This window comes from Microtus oregoni, unplaced genomic scaffold, assembly GCF_018167655.1.
Source record: "Microtus oregoni isolate MIOR12 unplaced genomic scaffold, Mior012 000107F_000, whole genome shotgun sequence".
NCBI lineage: Eukaryota > Metazoa > Chordata > Mammalia > Rodentia > Cricetidae > Microtus > Microtus oregoni.
Window position 1 is genome coordinate 2,109,689 of NW_024544722.1, and position 20,555 is coordinate 2,130,243.

Consider the following 20,555-nt stretch of genomic DNA (forward strand, 5'->3'; position numbering starts at 1 on the left):
TGACAATATACAGCTTGCCACTACTCTTGCATGTACTAGTCATTCATATTGAATTGCCTGAGCCAGATGCAAATAACTTCCTTCTTCTCTTTCCTGGGGTCCAGATGCTGTTTTCAATATAGAAAATGTGTGGTGGGCTACTTACAATTTGACATCTGCATTTGAATATAGGCAACAAATTTTAAAAACTTTGCATATGGCTTATCAATTATTTTTTATACTGCAAACTCTTGGAGGTCAAAATATTTCTGCTTAGCCAGTGTGTCCATGAATTAGTATCAATTTAGATGAAGGACAAATTAAAATCTAATCTAACACTGGGCTAAACCCTGGCAAATGTACACGATCTGTTTCTGTAAATCTGGTACTCAGCATGTGAAAATGAAAACAGCTAGTGGAAACAGTGTTTTCTATGCTAAATTAAAGTTCTTGAAAACACTGAGAATTGAAACAATTTAAATTCCATTAGAAATCCAGGGTGGGGCACATAGCTTTTGAAATAATTCCAAACCCTATATTATCAATCCATTTCATGAGCAGACATGGGTATGAGTTCAAATTTCCTACAAAATATAAATGAAAATTTGATTGTACATGAGCAACACCTTTGTTTCAATAGTAAAATTACTCTTATGTCAAGAAAGCTTATTAATGATTCTGTCCCTATATTCTAGCAAAGTCAACATTGTACAAAAAATAGCACTTAATTAAATATTTTAGTTTTCATGAAAATTTTCAGAAATTAACTGACAGCAGAAAATAATACACTAAATTCACAACCATATGGAGAAATATTGCAGAATGTTGTTTAATTAAAAATTGATATTGCCATTTATCTTTTCATTTAAATCCATAAAAGTAATCTATAAATTGAGTGTGTATGCACTTTCTGGTAAGGAATAAAGAATTAATTACTAGTATAAGGGATTTTAACAAAAGTAAAATATCAGTTTTTATTTTTAGCCATACATTTAAAGTGTTATTCTTAATTTAGTAGTAAAGAAAGGGTTTTGTAGGTTAATAGGATGGTACTTTTCTTTAAGTTGACAAATTATTAATTCAAATAATGGTATTTTTATTGTGAAATAAACACAAATCTGCAAGCAACATTATATTGTTACAAAACAATATCAAACTTGCTTAAAGTGCATTCTTTTAAATTGATTTAACTGGTATATAAAAAAATTTAAAATCCAGATCTATATTTTATTACATAATTTTTGAGCAGGAACTCAAAATATACCCATCACCATTCTATTAATGCTTTCTCTGTTAAGATAAATGAATAAGAATAGCTTATTGCGAGTATATTATCAACTAAGATACAAAGGGATTCCTGGCTTTGTGGCTCATAATTAATAACATCCCTTCTCATTTGTAACTCCTAAACACAAATGAATTTGCCTACATTTTAATGCTGTTCAATAAGACTCCTGTTTTTTTAAAAAATAATGGTAAATAATACTGAGATCAGTCTTGTGTGTCCTATTAAAATTGGTCCTCAATCTAAAAAGAAAAAAATAGAAAAATGTTAATAATATACATTATAATTCATACAATAAAATAATGTGTATATGCTATCTGAATGAACAGCTTAATAGGTAAGAAAATGGAAAATGAGAAGTATATTTTCAGTATTGTTAGAAACAGTGTGTAATGAATGGATGATTCAAAGAGATATCATCATTGCTAAATGGCACGATTCTTAACTGATTAATTCTTAATTCAAGTATCATTAATATATAATAAAAATTAGTAGCAACTCTATTATGAGAAATAAATGCTTTTGTGGCTTCAATGGATCCTAAAAGATGATTGACAATCACAGAAGATAAATAGAATATTTGTGTTTCTTCTTTTTAAAAATTTTTTAATTGAAATTGAATCATATTATTTCTCTCCCTTCTTTCCTCCCTCCTGCCCTCCTAGCTATCCTCTTTTGATCCCATCCCATGTTCCCCCGTTCTTAATTTTTTTGCTTTTTTTCTCCTATTACTGCTCTTACATATGCATGTATGTATGTACAATTATATATATATATATATATATATATATATATATATATATACAACCTGTGAGACTTTTTGATGTTTGTGTGTATATGATTTTAATAACAGAGTTTATTTCTAAATCTCATTCTACCAACTGTCATTAGTGGCCTGCATTGCTTTGTCTAGGGATAGGTCCCCCAAAATTTTCCCCTTTTCACATCAACATGTCCACTGATATTGACATTTTTCTTGTCTTGTTTCTGCAGCCATTTCTAGGATTCACTCAACAGGACAGAAATCATGCCTGGTACTGGAAACCCATCTAACTTCTCCTGGCTATTGAGGCCATGGCTCATAGAAAAAGAATCTACAGCCTCTGTTTGCTAGACCAGCATAATTAATTACTACATTCTAAATCTTATCCTTATTACTTACAAGTAAGTGTAACTACCACTCCTCATACAAGATGTGTTTCTTTATAGCAAATGGAGACAATTACAGAAAACCACAACCAAACACAATATAGATATCAATAGATCATAGAAATCTATACCTAAATGGATACATATGCATTTCAGCTCTTCAATCTAAAATTCGGGGAACTTTATGAAAGAGAGGATGGGAAGATTGTAATAACCACAATACCAGGAAGCCTGCTGTGAAACAGTTTTATTTTAAAGAAGTGATACATAAACAAGATAAAAAATAAAAAAAGTTACACCCCACAAACCTAACAGATACTATATTAACCAAATGTTAAAGATTAACTAGACGTAACAATAACAGATGCACAAACTGAATTCCATCACTAGGAACCATTACACAAAATGAAAAAGACTAGCATGTCTTCCTTAAATTTGTTGACGCCATGAAAGAAAAGAAATACTGGGAGATCAACCAAGACAGAAGGAAAGTAAAGAGTCATGATGATTTATAATACAAGATTTGATACTAGAATCCATACAAAAATTGAAGCGGCAGTTAGAAAACTTGAATAAGTTCTGTAGATTAGTCTATAAATGTTCGCATCTTGATTTATTGTTCTAATGTTATCATAGATGATGTTAGATTTTAGTCCAATTTCTGTGTCTTAGATTATTTCAAAACAAAAAGTAACAGAAACAGCAAAACATGTGTGCTCTTAAATACATTTTGAAATAATTGGGACTACTAAATAAAGTTGCTTTCCAGAGGCTTGAGAACTCATGTCAACTTTAAAACATCATTCTTCTAATATTTATTACTTATAAATAACTTATATTATATTAACTTATAACTTATATTATTCTAATATTTGCTAATATTCAAGCTAACTCCATCACTCCTACCTTCTTGCCATTTAAATCCCTTTCGCCCAGGGAAAACATAAAACTCACATTGCCAACTTTAGCTAAAATTTGCTTTCCTGTGCTTAGTAGTTGAGAAATACCTCAAATTATATGCCAGCACTTAGAGATCTCCTTTATAAGAGTCATCACTGCAGAAACATGTTGCTTTCAAACAAAAATTCAACTTTGTCTTTTTCCAATTTCCATATCAAAAGCAGGTAAAATATATGTTAAAGTCAACAGAATAAGACTAATAATCAAAGGGGAAAGATCTTTCTATTTATCCAATAAAGAATGAAAAATCAGGAATCAAGTTTTAAGTGATTGTAGTTATTTTGAAATTAAATTTTCATATATGCATACTGCATTTTCTCCTCTTTCTATTCCCTCTCACTCCTCAGCCCTTCTTGTGCCCCTCTCCTTGGGAAATTCTTGACTTATTTAAAAACATTATTGCTACATATATGTAAATGAATAACTATATAAATATAATCTACTTATTTTATTTACTGTTGCTTTTACACATATGTTTTTAGAGTTGATCAGTTTTAAACAATCAATTATAGGAAACTCAATGGCTATCTATAGAATTATAACAAAGGAACAGAAATGATAATCATTTATTCATCAGGTATAGTGTTAAAGTTAATACAATTTATATTTGACATATGTTTTTAATTTGATGTTGAGAATGATATGAAGCAAATGATATTATTGTTTATATTTTACAGGTAAAGTAATCAAGATGTAGTGATTATAAATCATTGATCCAGCAGTCACATCTAATAAATTCTGTTGGAATATGCACCAAATTCTTACTATATTTACTGTTCCTGAATTTCAACAATCCCAAACTTACTAAGCTGATTCTAAATAGATGAATAATCACCAAAAAAGATTACTATATATTGTGTTTTAATATTCTATTACATAAAGTATTGTAATATTTCAAATCTTCAATCACCAGTAAGAACCAATATTTAGATCTTCTTCTTAACTTTGTATCAAGGCATAGTATCTTCTAGGGTCTACAATCAGAGTGTAAATACTTTGGATAGTGCAATGTGTCATTAAATAACACAGTAGAACTACTTATAGAAAAATCTCATCCCACTAGATTAATGTAGTGAGTTATTTATTCTGTGATCTTTCTTTCATTTGCATGAAAATTAGACTTTCAAGCTAGTTAGTATTGGGCTACCCATAGTCATTCAGCTATAACTACATGCAAAAAAAGACATTCAAGGAAAGCATACCTGGTGAATGTTACTGAAAATACTCGTTTATTCTTTTATGGCTAGAGGAATTGCAAACATTCTTAGAAAGACATCTCTTTTAAGAAAAAATAGTCATGAAAAAAATAAAGGGCAAAAAAAAAAAAGCAGACACATTTTGGTAGATAAAAACCAAAAATTTCGCTGGCGGGAGGGAATTCCTTTACTGTTTTTGCACTTTGGCAGCTGTCAACATCTCAAAATATCATCTCACCCAAACTGTTGAAAGAAAAGAACCCTTTGATTTCCCCCTTGAGACACTAGGACTGCAAATGGAACCTTTGTAGTTCCAGATCTATCTCAGACAATATGCCCTCTTTATTTTCTAGTTGGCAGAAACATGTAATTCCTAAATAGTTAATTAAATAGTTTTTATCATTTTAACTTGATTTTAAAAGGAAAAACGCGGTAAAGTAAAACTGTGCCATGTTTTTTCTTTTATTACCAATCTTGAGACTAAACAACACATTTCTTGCATCATTAATAATGTAAATTAGTTTTTGTTTGTGTCTCACATAAGGCTATAATTAGAAGTAAATATTTAATGCCCAGATCAGAAAATCAAATCTAACACCCATAAATTGTGTTCTCTAGGTACAGAAAGTTAATGTGAAAAAGATTGTATGTACAGAAATTTTTATTTATTTAACATTTCTTGCCTTTTCTTTACTACCAGTGGATTACTTTGTAATTATTTATTAAGCAGCAGTGTTTTCATATTCTTTCTCCTTCAATCTTTAGGGGCACAAACAGCATTAAATATCATATGTTTAATGTTATAAAATGTATTTGGATATTTATGTAAAAATTACATATGTGTTTTTAGTTTAGTATTATATTAATACCCAAAACGCAAATCATTATTCAAATTGCAATTCAGAAATTTATGCATCGACAATAATTTCTCATATTTAGTTTAAAATATTTATTTATCTGCTAAATTTTCAAAATCTTATTTTTTTAACATTATCAGATATCCTTAGGTGTTGCATTTTTTATTTTAGGAGTTGACAGAGTTTGTCAGATTACTCCAAATTCAGTTTTTCTTCCTTTTCTTTTCTTTTCCTTAATCATTACATTAGGGATACCAACCAATGTCTTCTGTATGGCTGATATATGACCTATTTTTGCCAGATTCATATTCATTATTCACTAGTAATGGTATGTGAATATAGGATAGGAATTCTCAAGCAAGTTCCATCCTCATGAAAGAGAAACTGATCCTAAGTTCCAGGTTATCTCAGGTGTCTAGTCAATTTTCACATTAGTATAGATTTTTCAGGAAAGGCATTTGTTTCAACAAAGGAACTAGAGAGAAAATTGGATGCTAAGATTCCATGAGTAGAAATCTTCCTGGCACTTGACGTTTCTATGCTATTGAAAAATGATGTTCCAGAAAGATTATTGTTCTCTTATTTTTACTGCCATTGTTGTTCTATTGTGGGACATTTTTATATATTGAACATGGGTTCTTTTTGACCTGTTTTTGGTCATTCCTTCATTCAACTGCATCTTTTTTTAAAAACAAAATTAAAAACTATTAAATTCTGCATGGGATATATCTTCTGTCACCTTAATCTTAGTTGGATCAACCTCATTTATTTATCTTAAAATTAACCAGTTATATCTTAATTCCATCCAAAGAAAATACAGGAAGAAAATAGATGTGTACTCTCTATAATGCATTTTACTGTACAGTTAGCAAGCAAAGTCTTAAATGAAGAAGATATTTGTTTTATTAAACATGTGGAGATTTAGATAAATTACATTTTAACTGAATGTCTAAAGTGATTATCTTTTTCTCCCTCCCCCCAAGTTAGTCTTACATCTTTTGGGGGGTGTTTCAATAAAGGCTTTAAATAAGAAATTATTTAAAAAATAAGGGTGGGTCAATAAGTATACATAACAGTAATAACGCCTTGTAGGTGTAGGTTTCTGGTTGCATTCGGATGTACAGATTGACTGGAGGACTTTTGGGATGAGATTGGTGTAGAAATATGTCGGTTTGGGTGGTTTTTTTTACATATTGCCTACCATTGCAAGAAACACTGGGGTTTCTTCAAAATGTGTGTGTCACACTTCTTTTGGGAGGGGTTATCTTCTTCTTTTATTAAACCGCTCCTTGAGTTAAATTTGTAATTTAGAAACATTTAATTTTGTTACTCCTGTCTAGGACTTTTAAGTAACATCTAAAACATAATTGCTTTATAATATTCAAATAAAATTTCCTGACCCAAAAATACTTATATCAAATTATTATATTTTCAAATATAATAAAATTTATACAAATATACTTATTTATTAAGGGGTGCGATGGGGGAATGGACTCATGGGTACAACACAATGTGTAACCCGTTTCAGAGTCCTTCTCTTTTGCCAAAGGGAGCTGTGAACTGTCCAGATGCAGCTTCATACCACCTGACCTGGTCTTCACCATCCAAGTGAGACTGTGACCTTCCTCTCTCTTCTAATATGTGGTCACATCTGCAGACAAAATGCCATACCTTAGGGTTGGTACCCCAAGGCTATTGGCAAAATGAGTTCCTACAACACTTGTGGATCAAGACTTTCAAATTTCAACATTTCTGTTTACTTATAAATATTAAATACATGAAAAATGAAATACTTTGGAATCTGAATCAGTACAAAAAAAGTGATCAAAAGAATTCTTATTCTGTCTCAAATCTTTTATTTATATTCACCAACATGGACCATATTCCTTTACGTGGATCACAATTTGTTAATATAATAAATCGTTTCATATAAGTACATTAGTTGGTAGTTCTGGTTTAATTTACCCCTTAGGACCTTTTGCCAGTGCATTTTAACCATTCCCTTTGTCCAAAAGGGTAAGTAACAGTGAAAATTTTTGTTATAGGAATTTCTGATAGCAGGTTAATAGGAAAAAATCTTTTATTTTATGCTATTATGGGTTAATAGAAGTGTGGGGGAGGGGTGGGTAGGTGGGGTGAGCACATTTGTGTTCACAGGTGCATGTAAAACTGGGGATGGGCCAGGAATCATCCTATATCTCTCTTCTACACTATTCATTGAGTCAGTGTCTCTCAGTCAAACCCATATCTTGTTGATATGCCTACTCTAGCTAGCTACCTTACTTTAGGGTTCCCCAGTACTCACCTTCCAAAGCTAGAAGACCTTTCACACCCTCTTGGCATTTTACATGGTGTTGAGGAGACTTACTAGAAGCAGTAAGCCATCTTCCCATCACCAAGATCACCAACCTATTACGTAGAGGCCCCCTATTCTGCTCACATATAGAGTCAGCCAGAGAAATATCAAAAGGTATTTGTTATGCTTATCATCTCATTTGATGCTCCTACTAATCTTCTAAAGAAAAGAGACAGAATTATAGCAAGTAAGTGGAGAATACAAAATTGAAACCCAAAACTCTGACTTCTTGTAATGTTCTCCATACAATAAAAGTGATTTTAAATACCTGTTTGTTCATTGTTCAAATAAAACGTTTTAAGTAACTCCATGATAAATAAAAGGGATAAACATATGTATTTGTTTGAAATGGATTTGAGGTTTCAGAGACATAATTTACCACTTCTATCTGTTCCTTTTCACAGCTTTAAAGATCTTCCTCAAAGCATCGTAACATCTACAACAGCTGCACAGTACCCTGCAACTGTATAGTGCACCATTTCCAAATATTGACCAAGCTACTTAATAATCAATTGCATGGTCTCATTCAACCTATTTAATTCATTAACAGTCATTTTCTCCATTTCATAATAACTTTAATACTGTTTATAGATTATGATCATTATAAATGTTAAAGAATTAATGTAAAATGTATCATTATTGACCAGTTAATGAGTAAATAGTTGGAAATTTGCAAAGTTGCTTTCTTCATGTGTTGTCATTAAAATATAATATTACTAAAGTTTACAATTCTCATTAACTTGTGTAATTCTATGTGTGATGAATAAAAAAATAAATCAGGCTTTTGTGAGAAATCTTTTAAAAAAAGTATGAAAAATTTTTATTTAAATGGGAGTATTTTGTACAAATTCAGAAAATTTTTAAGGTCTATTTTAAAATATAAATTTAAGCATGTTAAAACTAAATAGTAAATAGAAAAGAAAGATATAAGAAAACTACAGAAATGGAATATGTTTTGGTAAGATAGGCTAAAGAGGAAAGTGTCATTTTATAAATAAATAGGATAGTTCTCCTTAAGGAAAAGGACTCAACTATGTTAAGTGGGAAAAAGTCAAGATAGGACCCACAGTAAGATTACAAAATTCAAAATTGAGTGAATCACAGACTTTTGGAAGAAAATCCTAGAAAAGTTTATATGAATTAATTAATGATTTAAAGAATTTTGTCAGGCTGACATTAATTGTACTAATTCAACAAATGAAAACTCATACATTTACAATAGCAAAGTCTTCTTAAGTTTTTATCTGATCCCAGTAATTATCAGAAAGTCCAGACTTGTGTTCTTTGTAAATAAATGTTTGTACTTGTTTTCTGAAAACCTTTTAAACTTTTGATTAGTTAAGGCACAATATGTATTTTTTAAATAAAGAACTGAAACTTCATCGAGTTAAAATTTTTGTTTGTTTTCTATTCTGCTTGTTTTGAAGCCTTCTGAACAGAACTTTATGACTTAATTTAAACCAAAAGAAGAGTTGGATAACAACACTGTTCAAATAAATGACGATTTTAGATGATTAAATTGTTTGCTGTCTTGTCTGTCTATACACAGACATACATGCCTGAATAATGTCTAAATTTTATGGGAAAGTTTAAAGAGTTAAAGGTAGATATATTTACAAACAAAGTAAAAATAAATGCTTTTATGTAGTTGACATTGTATGTGGCCCTTAAACATATTAAGCAGTCAATACAGATTTTGACATTTCAGAATTGATTCAATTTAAATGTGAGTATTTTACTATTTGGAAAGTTTAACATTTTTTTATCATCATCATTACTCTATGTAAATCTGCTAATGGAACAGTCAAACAACTGCAATTATCCTTATGAACTCAGTGAGGGGGATCTAAATTTTATTTCAAAATTAAATCTAACTTAATTTATAAATGCCAAAGACAAAAATGAACACTTTTTTGTCTTTCCACATTATCATAATTTATTGAATAACAAAAAGTGCAAAAGTTTTAGTGTTTTGGGTGACAGCTAATGGGGGAGACTCTTCTGTTTTGTGTTAATTTCATTGGTTAAATAAAGAGACTGCCCTGGCCCTTTAATAGGACAGAAAATTAGGTAGGTGGAGTAAACAGAACAGAATGCTGGGAGAAAGAAGCTGAGTCAGTGAGTAGCCATGATTCTTCCACTCCAGGCAGATGCAGGTTAAGATCTTCCCTGGTAAGCCAGCTCGTGGGCTACACAGATTATTAGAAATTGTTTAGGTCAATATGTAAGAGCTAGCCAATAAGAGGCTGGAACTAATGGGCCAGGCAGTGTTTAAAAGAATACAGTTTCCGTGTAATTATTTCGGGGCATAAGCTAGCCATGCGGGCGGCCAAGTGCTGGGACACAGCCCGCAGCTCCCTATCACAACAGACAGCAATTTTTCATAAAATCCATATATGTTGGCAGCCAAAGACAGTAAAGTTCTTTTATTACAGTCCTAAGTAACTAATATTAACTGTCATGTCATGTGTCACAGACTATTTATATGCATACATACTTACATACAGATATATCTGTAAATATATATACACATACATATGTAGTGATAAGGTGAACAGACCTGTTTTTTGTCCTGCCCGTCTCCTGCATGGTTAGCTTAGCCCGGAAATAATAACACAGAAACTGTATTCATTTAAACATTGCCTGGCCCATTATTTCTAACCACTTTTTGTACTGCCCAGCTCAGGCATGGCTAGCTTAGCCCCGGAAATAATAACAGAGAAACTGTATTCATTTAAATACTGCCTGGCCCATTAGTTCTAACCTCTTATTGGCTAGCTCTTACATATTGATTTAACCCATTTCTAAATCTGTATTGCCACTTGATTGTGGCTTATCTGGATGAGTCTAACCGGCATTCGTTCTGAGAGGAGAGCCATGGCATCTGCCACACTGGCTTCTACCCAGCATCCTGTTCTGTCTACTCTGCCTACCTAATTTTCTGCCCTATCAAAAGGCCAAGGCAGTTTCTTTATTTAACCAATGATATCAACACAAAACAAAACACCCTCCTACATCATGTGTGTGTGTGTTTGTGTGTGTGTGTGTGTGTGTGTCTGTGACTAGCAGAATAAATATAAGTTATAGAGGCTGAAAGAGCTTCAAGTTGTTTCAAAAACCTGTGTTAATATGACCGTGAATCCAACAAGTGCTAGGAAAAAGCCGAAGGTAGAATTGAAGAGAAAACTTCAGAATTCAGCTGTGAGGTGAAAGGGAACAGTGGTCTGGAGCAGAAAATGTGAGGTCTGGTTAATGTTCTGATAGCAGGCAGATGGTCAGGCATGTGGGACAGACAGGTGAGTAGACTGGGGACCCAACTGAGCTAGAGTCCCAGGAACAGTGCTGTCATTTTTGATACCTGGTGGAAAAAAAAAACTCATCAGGCATAAGCTTGTGTGGAGCTTTACACAAACACCTCACCATAATAGCTGTCTGTCACTGTATGGGGTTCAGATGGGAAAGTTTCACAGTTTCCTTAGTCTAGTATGTCATATAAGTTCTTGGACATGGCTCCCTTCTATGATTTTAATATACCCATATGTCCCTGAGGTCTTAATTAAATTTCATAAACCCATAGGGCAGCTCCTTTTATACTCCTAGAAATAACAAATTTTGCAGTCTGGACTAGGTGTGTGGTACCTAAGAAACGGTGCATTTCCGGTAGTCACCCAAGAGCTGTGGGCATCCTTCCCTCCTAAAGCGGGGTTAAAAGCTCCTTGTGAAATGGAGTTGCCTAAAACAAAGCATATCCTATAAAAGAAACATTATTTCTCATATAACAGACTTTTCTTGGGAAGACATAACAAGAATCTACTTGCACCCTAAAGGGAGCTCCCATGACAGATGAAAGTAAGTATTGCACCAAGGGTAATTTAGTTCAATCAATGATTTTTTTTTCTTTTGTACTGGAGTAGCTAAAATTAGTATTGGTGAGCTGTTACTTACAAGAAGCATGGCTATCTCAATAAAAAGCAGCTCCATCACCAAAACACCTATTCAAAAATGGGTAATGACTTCAGAAAATCCTGAAACCTTCACATAATCTATATTCAAGTCGATATTAAATCCTGGAGTTGCTATTCAATCAGAACATATTATCTATCTATCTATCTATCTATCCATCTATCTATCATCATTTATCTATACTTTATCATTTTTGCTGACAATTCTTCTCTCCCAACAACTACTTACTCTTTTTTTCCTTCCCTTTGCTTCCCTTCCTTTTCTCCTTCCCTTATTCCTCCCCTTCCTCTTCTTTTTTGTTTTAACCACCAGATAAGTGTCTTGGAGAATATTTCAAGTTCCTAGTCATTTGAAATTTGTTTACCTCCTGAGGTTCAAGGCCACTCCCTTTCCTTTCTGAAGAAAAGGTTTCAATTTGGAAGGAATGTTGCAATTAGAAATCTGCCAGCCTGAACTGTATTAGAAAACAGGGAGTAACAGGGTAGGTGAGAGTAGCCTGATTTCAGCAGTAAGCAAAAATATGCAAGTGATATCCTAATTGTTACTTTCTGGTATATTAAGGATTTTTGAAGAAAAATGAATGTGTCAATTATTTAAGCATAATCAATGTAAAAGCATAAAAATATTTTGTCGTTTTTCCTTTTTTAATTTTTATCTTATTTTTTTAAAAAACAAACTATCTTTTATTTTACATACCAGTTCCAGCTCCCACTTCCTCCCCTCCTCCAGTCCCCTGCACCTCTTCCCCACCCCACTGCCATCCACTCCTCAGAGATGGTCAGGCACATAGCTTTGGGGATGATCTAAGGCCCTCCCTACTATATCTAGGCTGAGCAATGCATCCATCCAAAGAGAATGAGTTTCCAAAAAGCCAGTACAAGCAGTAGGGATAAATCCTGGTGCCACTGCTATTGGCCCCTCAGTCTGCCCCAGCCATACAACTGTTGTCCACATTCAGAGGGTCTAGTTTGGTCTTATGCTGGTTCCATCCCTGTCTGGCTGGAGTTGGTGAGCTCACATTAGTTCAGGTAAACTATTTCAGTCGGTATCCTCATCATGGTCTTGACCTCTTTGCTCATATTCTCATTCCTCCCACTCTTCCACTGGACTTTGGAAGCTTAGGCCAATGCTCCGCTTCGGGTCTCTGCCTCTGTTTCCGTCAGTTGCTGAATGAAGGTTCTATGGTGATATTAAAGATATTCATCAATCTCACTACAGGGTAAGGTCAGTTTGGGCTCCCTCTCTTCTATTGCTTAGGGTCTTAGCTGAGGTCATCCTTGTAAATTCCTTGGGATTTTAGTGTCAGGTTTTTTGCTAATCAAATAATTGATCGCTCAATCAAAATATCTCTTTCCTTGATCTCATCTCTGTCATTCCTCCATCTCAACTATCCTGTTCCCTTAAATTCTCCTGCCCCCTCCCTTTATCGCCTCTTCTTCCCTTTCCACACTCCCTTCTTCCCCCATCCCCATGTTCCCAACTTTGTCAGGCAATCTTGTATATTTCCATTTCCCAGGTGGATCTATTTATGTTTCTCTTAGGGTTCACCTTGTCACTTAGCTTCTCTAAGGACTCATCCTTTGCTTTACAGCTAGTATCGACTTAGGAGTGAGTACATACCATGTTCATCTATACTATGGTCATCTTTCTGGGTCTGGGTTAGTTAGCTCAGGATGTTTTATTCTAGTTCCATCCATCTGCATGCAAATTTCAAAATGTCATTGATTTTTACTCTCAATAGTAATACTCCATTGTGAAAATGTACCACATTTTCTTTATCCAGTCTTCAAATGAGAGGCATCTAGTTTGTTTCCAGGTTCTGGCTATTACAAATAATGCTGCTATGAACATAGTTGAACAAATGCTTTTGTCATATGATAGGGCATCTCTTGGGTATATGCCCAAAGTTGGTATTACTGGATCTTGGGGTAGGTTGATCCCAAATTTCCGGAGAAATCGCCACACTGATTTCCAAAGTGGTTGAACAAGTTTGCATTCCCACCAGCAATGGATGAGTGTACCCCTTACTCCACAGCCTCTCCAGCAAAGACTATCATTGGTGTTTTTGATTTTAGCCATTCTGACAGGTGTAAGATGGTATGTAACTTAAATATATATGACTAATGATTCGAAACTACCATCCATATAGGAGAGACAACATGTAACATATATCTTTCTAAGGTTGGGTTGCCTCACTCATGATTATTTCTGACTCCATTTGTTTACCTGAAAACTTTATAGTTTCATGCTTTTTTGCAGCTGAACAATATAATATTGTGTATATGAACCACACTTTCATTATCCATTCATCAGTTCATAAACAACATCTAGGTTATTTCCATTTCCTGGCTATTATGAACAGAACAAAAACAAACAGAAGCAACAATCCCTGTAGTAGAGTATAGAATACTTAAGGAATGTACTCCAGAGAAGTACTGCTGGCTTCTATAATAGGTCTATTTAAAGATTTCTGAGGAACCTCCACACTGATGTCTGTAGGGGCTATACCAGCTTAGACTTCCACTAAGTGTGATGAAGTTTTCTCTTTTCCACACACTCATGCCAGTATTTGCTGACTCTTTATATTTTAATTGTAATGGCGTAAACGAATGCAGACAGATTGTAAAAATATATATAGCTTTAATGGCGAAATAGACTTACAGAACCACCGTTCCCGCAGAGACCAGGAAAGCAGAAAGGGACTGCTGGGAGCACACTTGCCAAATTTATAGGCCAACATTAGCCCGAGGTGAACACGCCCCCCAAGGGGCGGGACTTATCCCTACATCTCCCCTTTTTGTCTAAATAAGACAGAACTAAACCAAATACAACTATATAAAATAACAACAAATAATAGACATAACAAACAATATTGAGAACGAAAGCTTTGCTAAACATTCTATCTCAAGGAGTCCAAATAATGCAGAGAGTAACGACAATTATATAATCTTCAACTCCATCAAAGATCTGAGAAGGGAATAATCACTACTCAACAAACGAGATATATTCAAAATGTGCAACAATTGACAGAGACAACTGACTACCTGGGCAATCACCCAAAGTCTCGTTTGCAACGTTGAGTCAACCAATTTTGGCTAAGGCCTAACATAACTGACATACCATTATTAAAGGCAAGGAACTTTTCAAAACTATCTTACCCTGTCTTGGCAGTATATGACAGTCCTGTTTTAGGCATTGATGCACACCCTGTATCTCTGTCAGTGGTTGAGGTATGGGCATTTCTTTGCCCCAAGGCCAGTTCTGCCAAATAGAAAGGCTCCGGGTGGAGTGTCTTTGGTGCTCAACATTCTCTCAGGAATAGAGTGGTGTTGCCAGGAGCAATAGTGTCTCACTATCACGAAACTCTGAGTTAGATTAAAGGCCATTTTCTACAGCTCTTTGAAGAGGTTGAAGATTATCTATCTATACTGAGTATAATCTCTATTTATCTAGAGAACCTGATTAGTCTAATTATAAATGACAAACTTAGATGACTATTAATCTATATAATTCTCAATATCTATCTAACTTCAAGACTAAGACAATAAACAACTGTGTAACAAATGAGGATAATGACATCCAAATATAAACACTGTACAAATATACATTGCAATATGGCAAATATATATCCATACACAAACATTATATAAGTATCTTAATCAGAGGTAGAAATGTACACTGCAATATGGTAAATATAAACAATATATATATATCAATACAATATATGTCAATACATAAAAATGTTTTAAACAGACATAGAAACATGCATGCATACAATAGTCAATATAATTTAACTTTGTATCAATATACAAGAATCTATACCAATATATTTGTCTAAAAGCAGTAACTCACAATTATAAATCTATTATCCCATCATTACCTCTTTTTTTTCAAAATGATCCCTCAGCTTATAAAATTCCTCCCCCAACCTCCCAACCCCTAAATAATGTCCCTAACCCAGGGGTAAACTGTACTGGGAGAGGGGACGTCGTCCTCTAGAATTACTTCCAGCTGTCATGGGGGCGACGTTCTTTCTGGGGGATCCTGTGAAAGTAAAATGATGGTTAAATTTCAAGATCAATGTCTTTTAAAATTGCAAATAGTCTCTGAGTATTTTGTGGAGGTCTAGCCAGAATGTTGTACAAGATGTGCACCATTTCAGCTAACCAAGTTGGGATCGTCTTTTGCAGCTGGTATCCAAAACAGGTCTTGTAGTAGAGCTATCAGTATCATGACGTCATATCAACCAGGTAGAGTTGTTGTTGTGGGGCCCCATCTTCTTCCTGGAAACTTCAAATGTCAATTCAGGAAAAACTCATTGTTCATTGTGAAAAACTTAAACATTAATCATATAGACATATATAGACATACATATATATTCAATGAAAGGCATGATAGATATATTCAATGAAAAGTATGTTAGATATGAAGAAAAGCAAAGATGTTTCCTAAACTCATATTTCTTTCTGTCCCATATCATGGATCTTGACATGAGACAGAAACTCCAGAAACTCTGGGTTTTTCTCTTACTAACAGACTTGGAATTGGAGAGGGACTGAGCCAGAGTCCAACTTCAAAACCAGCTCTATATATTTATAAAGAAATGTTTAATAAGACATATATATATATATATATAAATTAATACTTACAAAATGTGTCCATCCATCAGTAATTAAATATTCAGGGTCCCTCAATTTCTTTGAAGATGAGTATTTTCCTGTGGAGATAAGAAAAGAACCCTGCCCCCAACCTATCTGTATTTCTTACCGTCAGTATGCTCACCATCCTTGTGAATGAATTGCTATTTATCTTTTCCAAGTGGCTTCTCTTCTTCAAACCAAACCTTTATTAATTTTGACGATATCCACAATTGTTCCTCACCTGTGGAGATAAGAGCAAAACCCCTTCCCCAACGTAGCACATCTCCTGGCTTCCATTGTGAGGTCAGCACATCCTTGAAATAAACTGGTTGATTTATTTCAGTAGACTTTTCCATTATCCAATGTCTTTCTGCAGCCGTTGTTCCCTTCTCATTAGCGTTGAAAAAATTCAAGGTTAACAAAGCATTATGTTACCTATTTCTGGGGGTGTTTTCCACCCCTTTCTGTTTGTTCAACATATCCTTTATAGTTCGATTTTATCTTTCTATGACTGCTTGACCTGTAGGGTTGTATGGTATACCTGTAACATGTTTGATATTGTAATAATCAAAGATCCATTTCATTTTCCTAGAGACATAAGCAGGACCATTATCTGTCTTTATTTGTGTAGGTATACCCATGATAGCCATGACTTCTAATAAATGAGTGATTACTGAATCAGCTTTTTCTGAACTTAAAGCAGTTGCCCACTGAAAGCCTGAATAAGTGTTAATGGTGTGATGAACATATTTTAATTCGTCAAATTCTGCAAAGTGGAACACATCCATCTGCCAGATTTCATTCCTTTGGGTGCCCTTTGGATTAGCACCTGCAGGCAGTGGCGTCAATCTCCTTAGCTTGTTGCCATGTAATAGAAAACTCTTTCTTCAAACCTTTGCTATTAACATGATGTTTTTTATGAAATTCAGAGGCTTGCAGCACACTGCCAATCAATAATTGATCAATTTCTGCATTACCTTGTGCTAGAGGACCTGGCAGACCCGTATGGGATTGGATATGTGTTATATACATAGGACAAAGCCTGTTCCTGATCAAATCTTGAACCTGGAGAAACAATGAGGTCAGTTCTGTATCATCAGGTATAAATTCAGCAGTTTCAATATGTAAAATAACTCTTTCTGTGTATTGTGAATCAGTGACTATATTAATAGGTTCTTTAAAATCCCTTAGCACCATAAGAATGGCATATAATTCCACCTTCTGGAAAGAATTATACGGACTTTGTTCCACCTTACCCAAGTCTTCTGATTTGTAACCTGCCTTCCCTGATTTATTGGCATCAGTATGGAATGTACAGAATCCAGTTATTGGAGCATCACGGACGATTCGAGGAAGAATCCAAGAAGTTCTCTTTATGAAGTTAAGCCTCTTGCTTTTTGGATAGTTGTTATTAATGTCTCCCAAAAAATTAGCACAAGCTCTTTGCCATGGTTCATTATCTTCCCATAATTTCTTTAGTTCATCAGCAGTGAAAGGCACTATAATTTCTGCTAGGTCTATGCCTGCTAGTTGACGAAGTCTCAGCTTGCCTTTTATAATTAACTCAGAGACATTCTCCACATAAGTTTTCAGTTTCTTACTTGGTTTATGTGGTAAAAAGATCCATTCCAAAATAATATCATCTCTCTGCATTAAAATTCCTGTAGGAGAAATTTTTGAAGGTAATATGACGAGAATACAATCGAGCTCTGGATTCATCCTGTCCACATGTGCCTGTTGTAATTTTTCTTCAATCATTGTCAGTTCCTTTTCTGCTTCAGCTGTTAATTCTCTGGGACTGTTTAAATCTTTATCACCATCCAAAGTTTTGTTCAAATGAATTATTAGATCAGGTGTTATTCCAATAGCTGGTCGTAGACTGGAAATGACTCCTAACAGTCTTTGAAAGTCATTAAGAGTCCATAGGTGATCTCTCCTAATTTGTGCTTTTTGTGTCTTAATTTTTTGCAAACCTATTTTATAACCTAAATAATTAACAGAATCTCCCTTCTGAATCTTTTCAGGAGCGATTTGCAATCCCCATTTAGGTAAAAGTATCTTTATTTCTTCAAACAATCTGTTCAAGATATCCATGTTTGAATAGGATAACAAAATGTCGTCCATGTAATGGTATACTATAGATTTGGGAATTTTTTTGCGTATTATTTGCAATGGTTGGTTCACAAAATATTGGCACAGGGAGGGGCTATTTAACATACCCTGGGAGAGGACGGTCCAGTGGTTCCTCCTCGAAGGTTGAGAATTGTTATAAGTAGGCACTGTGAAGGCAAATTTTTCTCTATCTTCTTTTTGGAAAGGTATAGTGAAAAAACAATCCTTTAAATCAATAACTATGAGAGGCCATCCTTTTGGTAATAAAGAGGGCAAAGCAATTCCAGATTGCAGAGGACCCATAGGTTGAATAACCTTGTTGATGGCCCTGAGATCTGTCACCATTCTCCATTTACCTGATTTTTTCTTAACCACAAATACAGGAGAATTCCAAGGGCTGGTAGATTCTTCTATATGTCCAGCATCTAATTGTTCTTGTATCAGCTGTTCTAAAGCCTGTAACTTTTCCTCAGCTAAAGGCCATTGCTTTTATATTGGTTTCTCAGTCAACCATTTTAGAGGCAAGGCTGTTGGTATCTCTGAAGGGACATCAATTGCTTGTTCTTGTACTGCCCAAATGGCTGGTTTTCTCCGTTTGTAATATCTTTTAATATTATTCTCAGAAATATAGGCTCTAGAAGTAGCAGGAATGTTAATTTCAGTATTCCATTGTTGTAATAGGTCACGACCCCATAAATTCATTGCAATATTGGCTACATATGGCCTTAATTTTCCTATTTGTCCCTCTGGCCCTATACATTCAACCCATCTCGTGCTCTGCCTTACTTGAGATAGGGTTCCAATTCCCAGGAGCTGAACATTTACATTCTGAAGAGGCCAATACGGATGCCAAGATTCTGGGGTAATGATACTTACATCAGCACCTGTTTTCAGCAGGCCAGTAATAAAAATGCCATTTACACACACTCTCAGTTTAGGTCTTTGATCATTTATAGAGGTTTGCCAAAACACACGTAACTTATCTTTCTGATCATTATTGCTTGTAACAGTAGGCATGGGGCTTCCTAATTGTCCTGATGAGGCATGTTCTCTGCAGAAACTGGAAATGACTGAACCATGTTTGCCATGGGGGCCTGTGAGGCCCCACCTCTCACGTTTCCCGACTGTATCAGGTTGCCTTGTCTATCTGCTGTAGACCTGCATTCATTCGTCCAATGTCTGCCTTTTCCACATCTTCTACATAAACCTGAAGGCTGAGTCCTCCTATTTCTGTTATTTCTAGAAGATGCATTATTATTATTATTTCTGAAAGATGCATTATTATTATTATTATTATTATTATTATTATTATTATTATTATTATTATTATTTCTGAAAATCCGTTGTCTGCAATTCCTTTTCATATGACCCATTTTGCCACAATTAAAACATTTGGTATTCTGGAGTCTCCTTTTACCATTGGAAATTGCTTCTTCTACCCATGCTTTAGTGCCATAATCAAATGTATCAACATTGAGTGTATGCAAGACCCATTCTTCCAAGGGCGCTGATCTGAGCTTTAAAGGACCCAAAATCCTTTTGCATTCCGCATTTGCATTTCATAAGCCAAAGACTCAATCATTATACGTCTTGCTTCTGGGTCAGATATCCCTATTTGTACAGCCTTAGTTAATCTTTGTAAAAAGTCACTAAAGGTTTCTCTCTGACCCTGTTTAACTCTGACAAATGATTCCATTCTCTGTCCTGGGTCTTGTACCCTGTCCCAAGCCCTTAAGGCTGCTGTAGTACACATGGAGAGTGTTTTTTCATCCAAATTAGCTTGTTCTTGAGGGTCGGAAAAGAGCCCTTCACCTAGAATTTTATCTAGGGAAATGTCAATTCCCTTCGCTTTTTCCTGCTGTTCTAAAAGTCTAGAATCTTGCCTGAATAAGCATTTCCATTTCAATTGCGGTCCACTCTCAAGTACAGCAGAGCTCAGCTGGAGCCAGTCCAAGGGGGTTGCTCTGCTTGTCGTGGCCCAAGTTCTTAGCATCTCTTTAACAAAAGAGGCTTGCATCCCAAAAGTCATAACAGTCTGTTTTATTTCCTTGATATCAT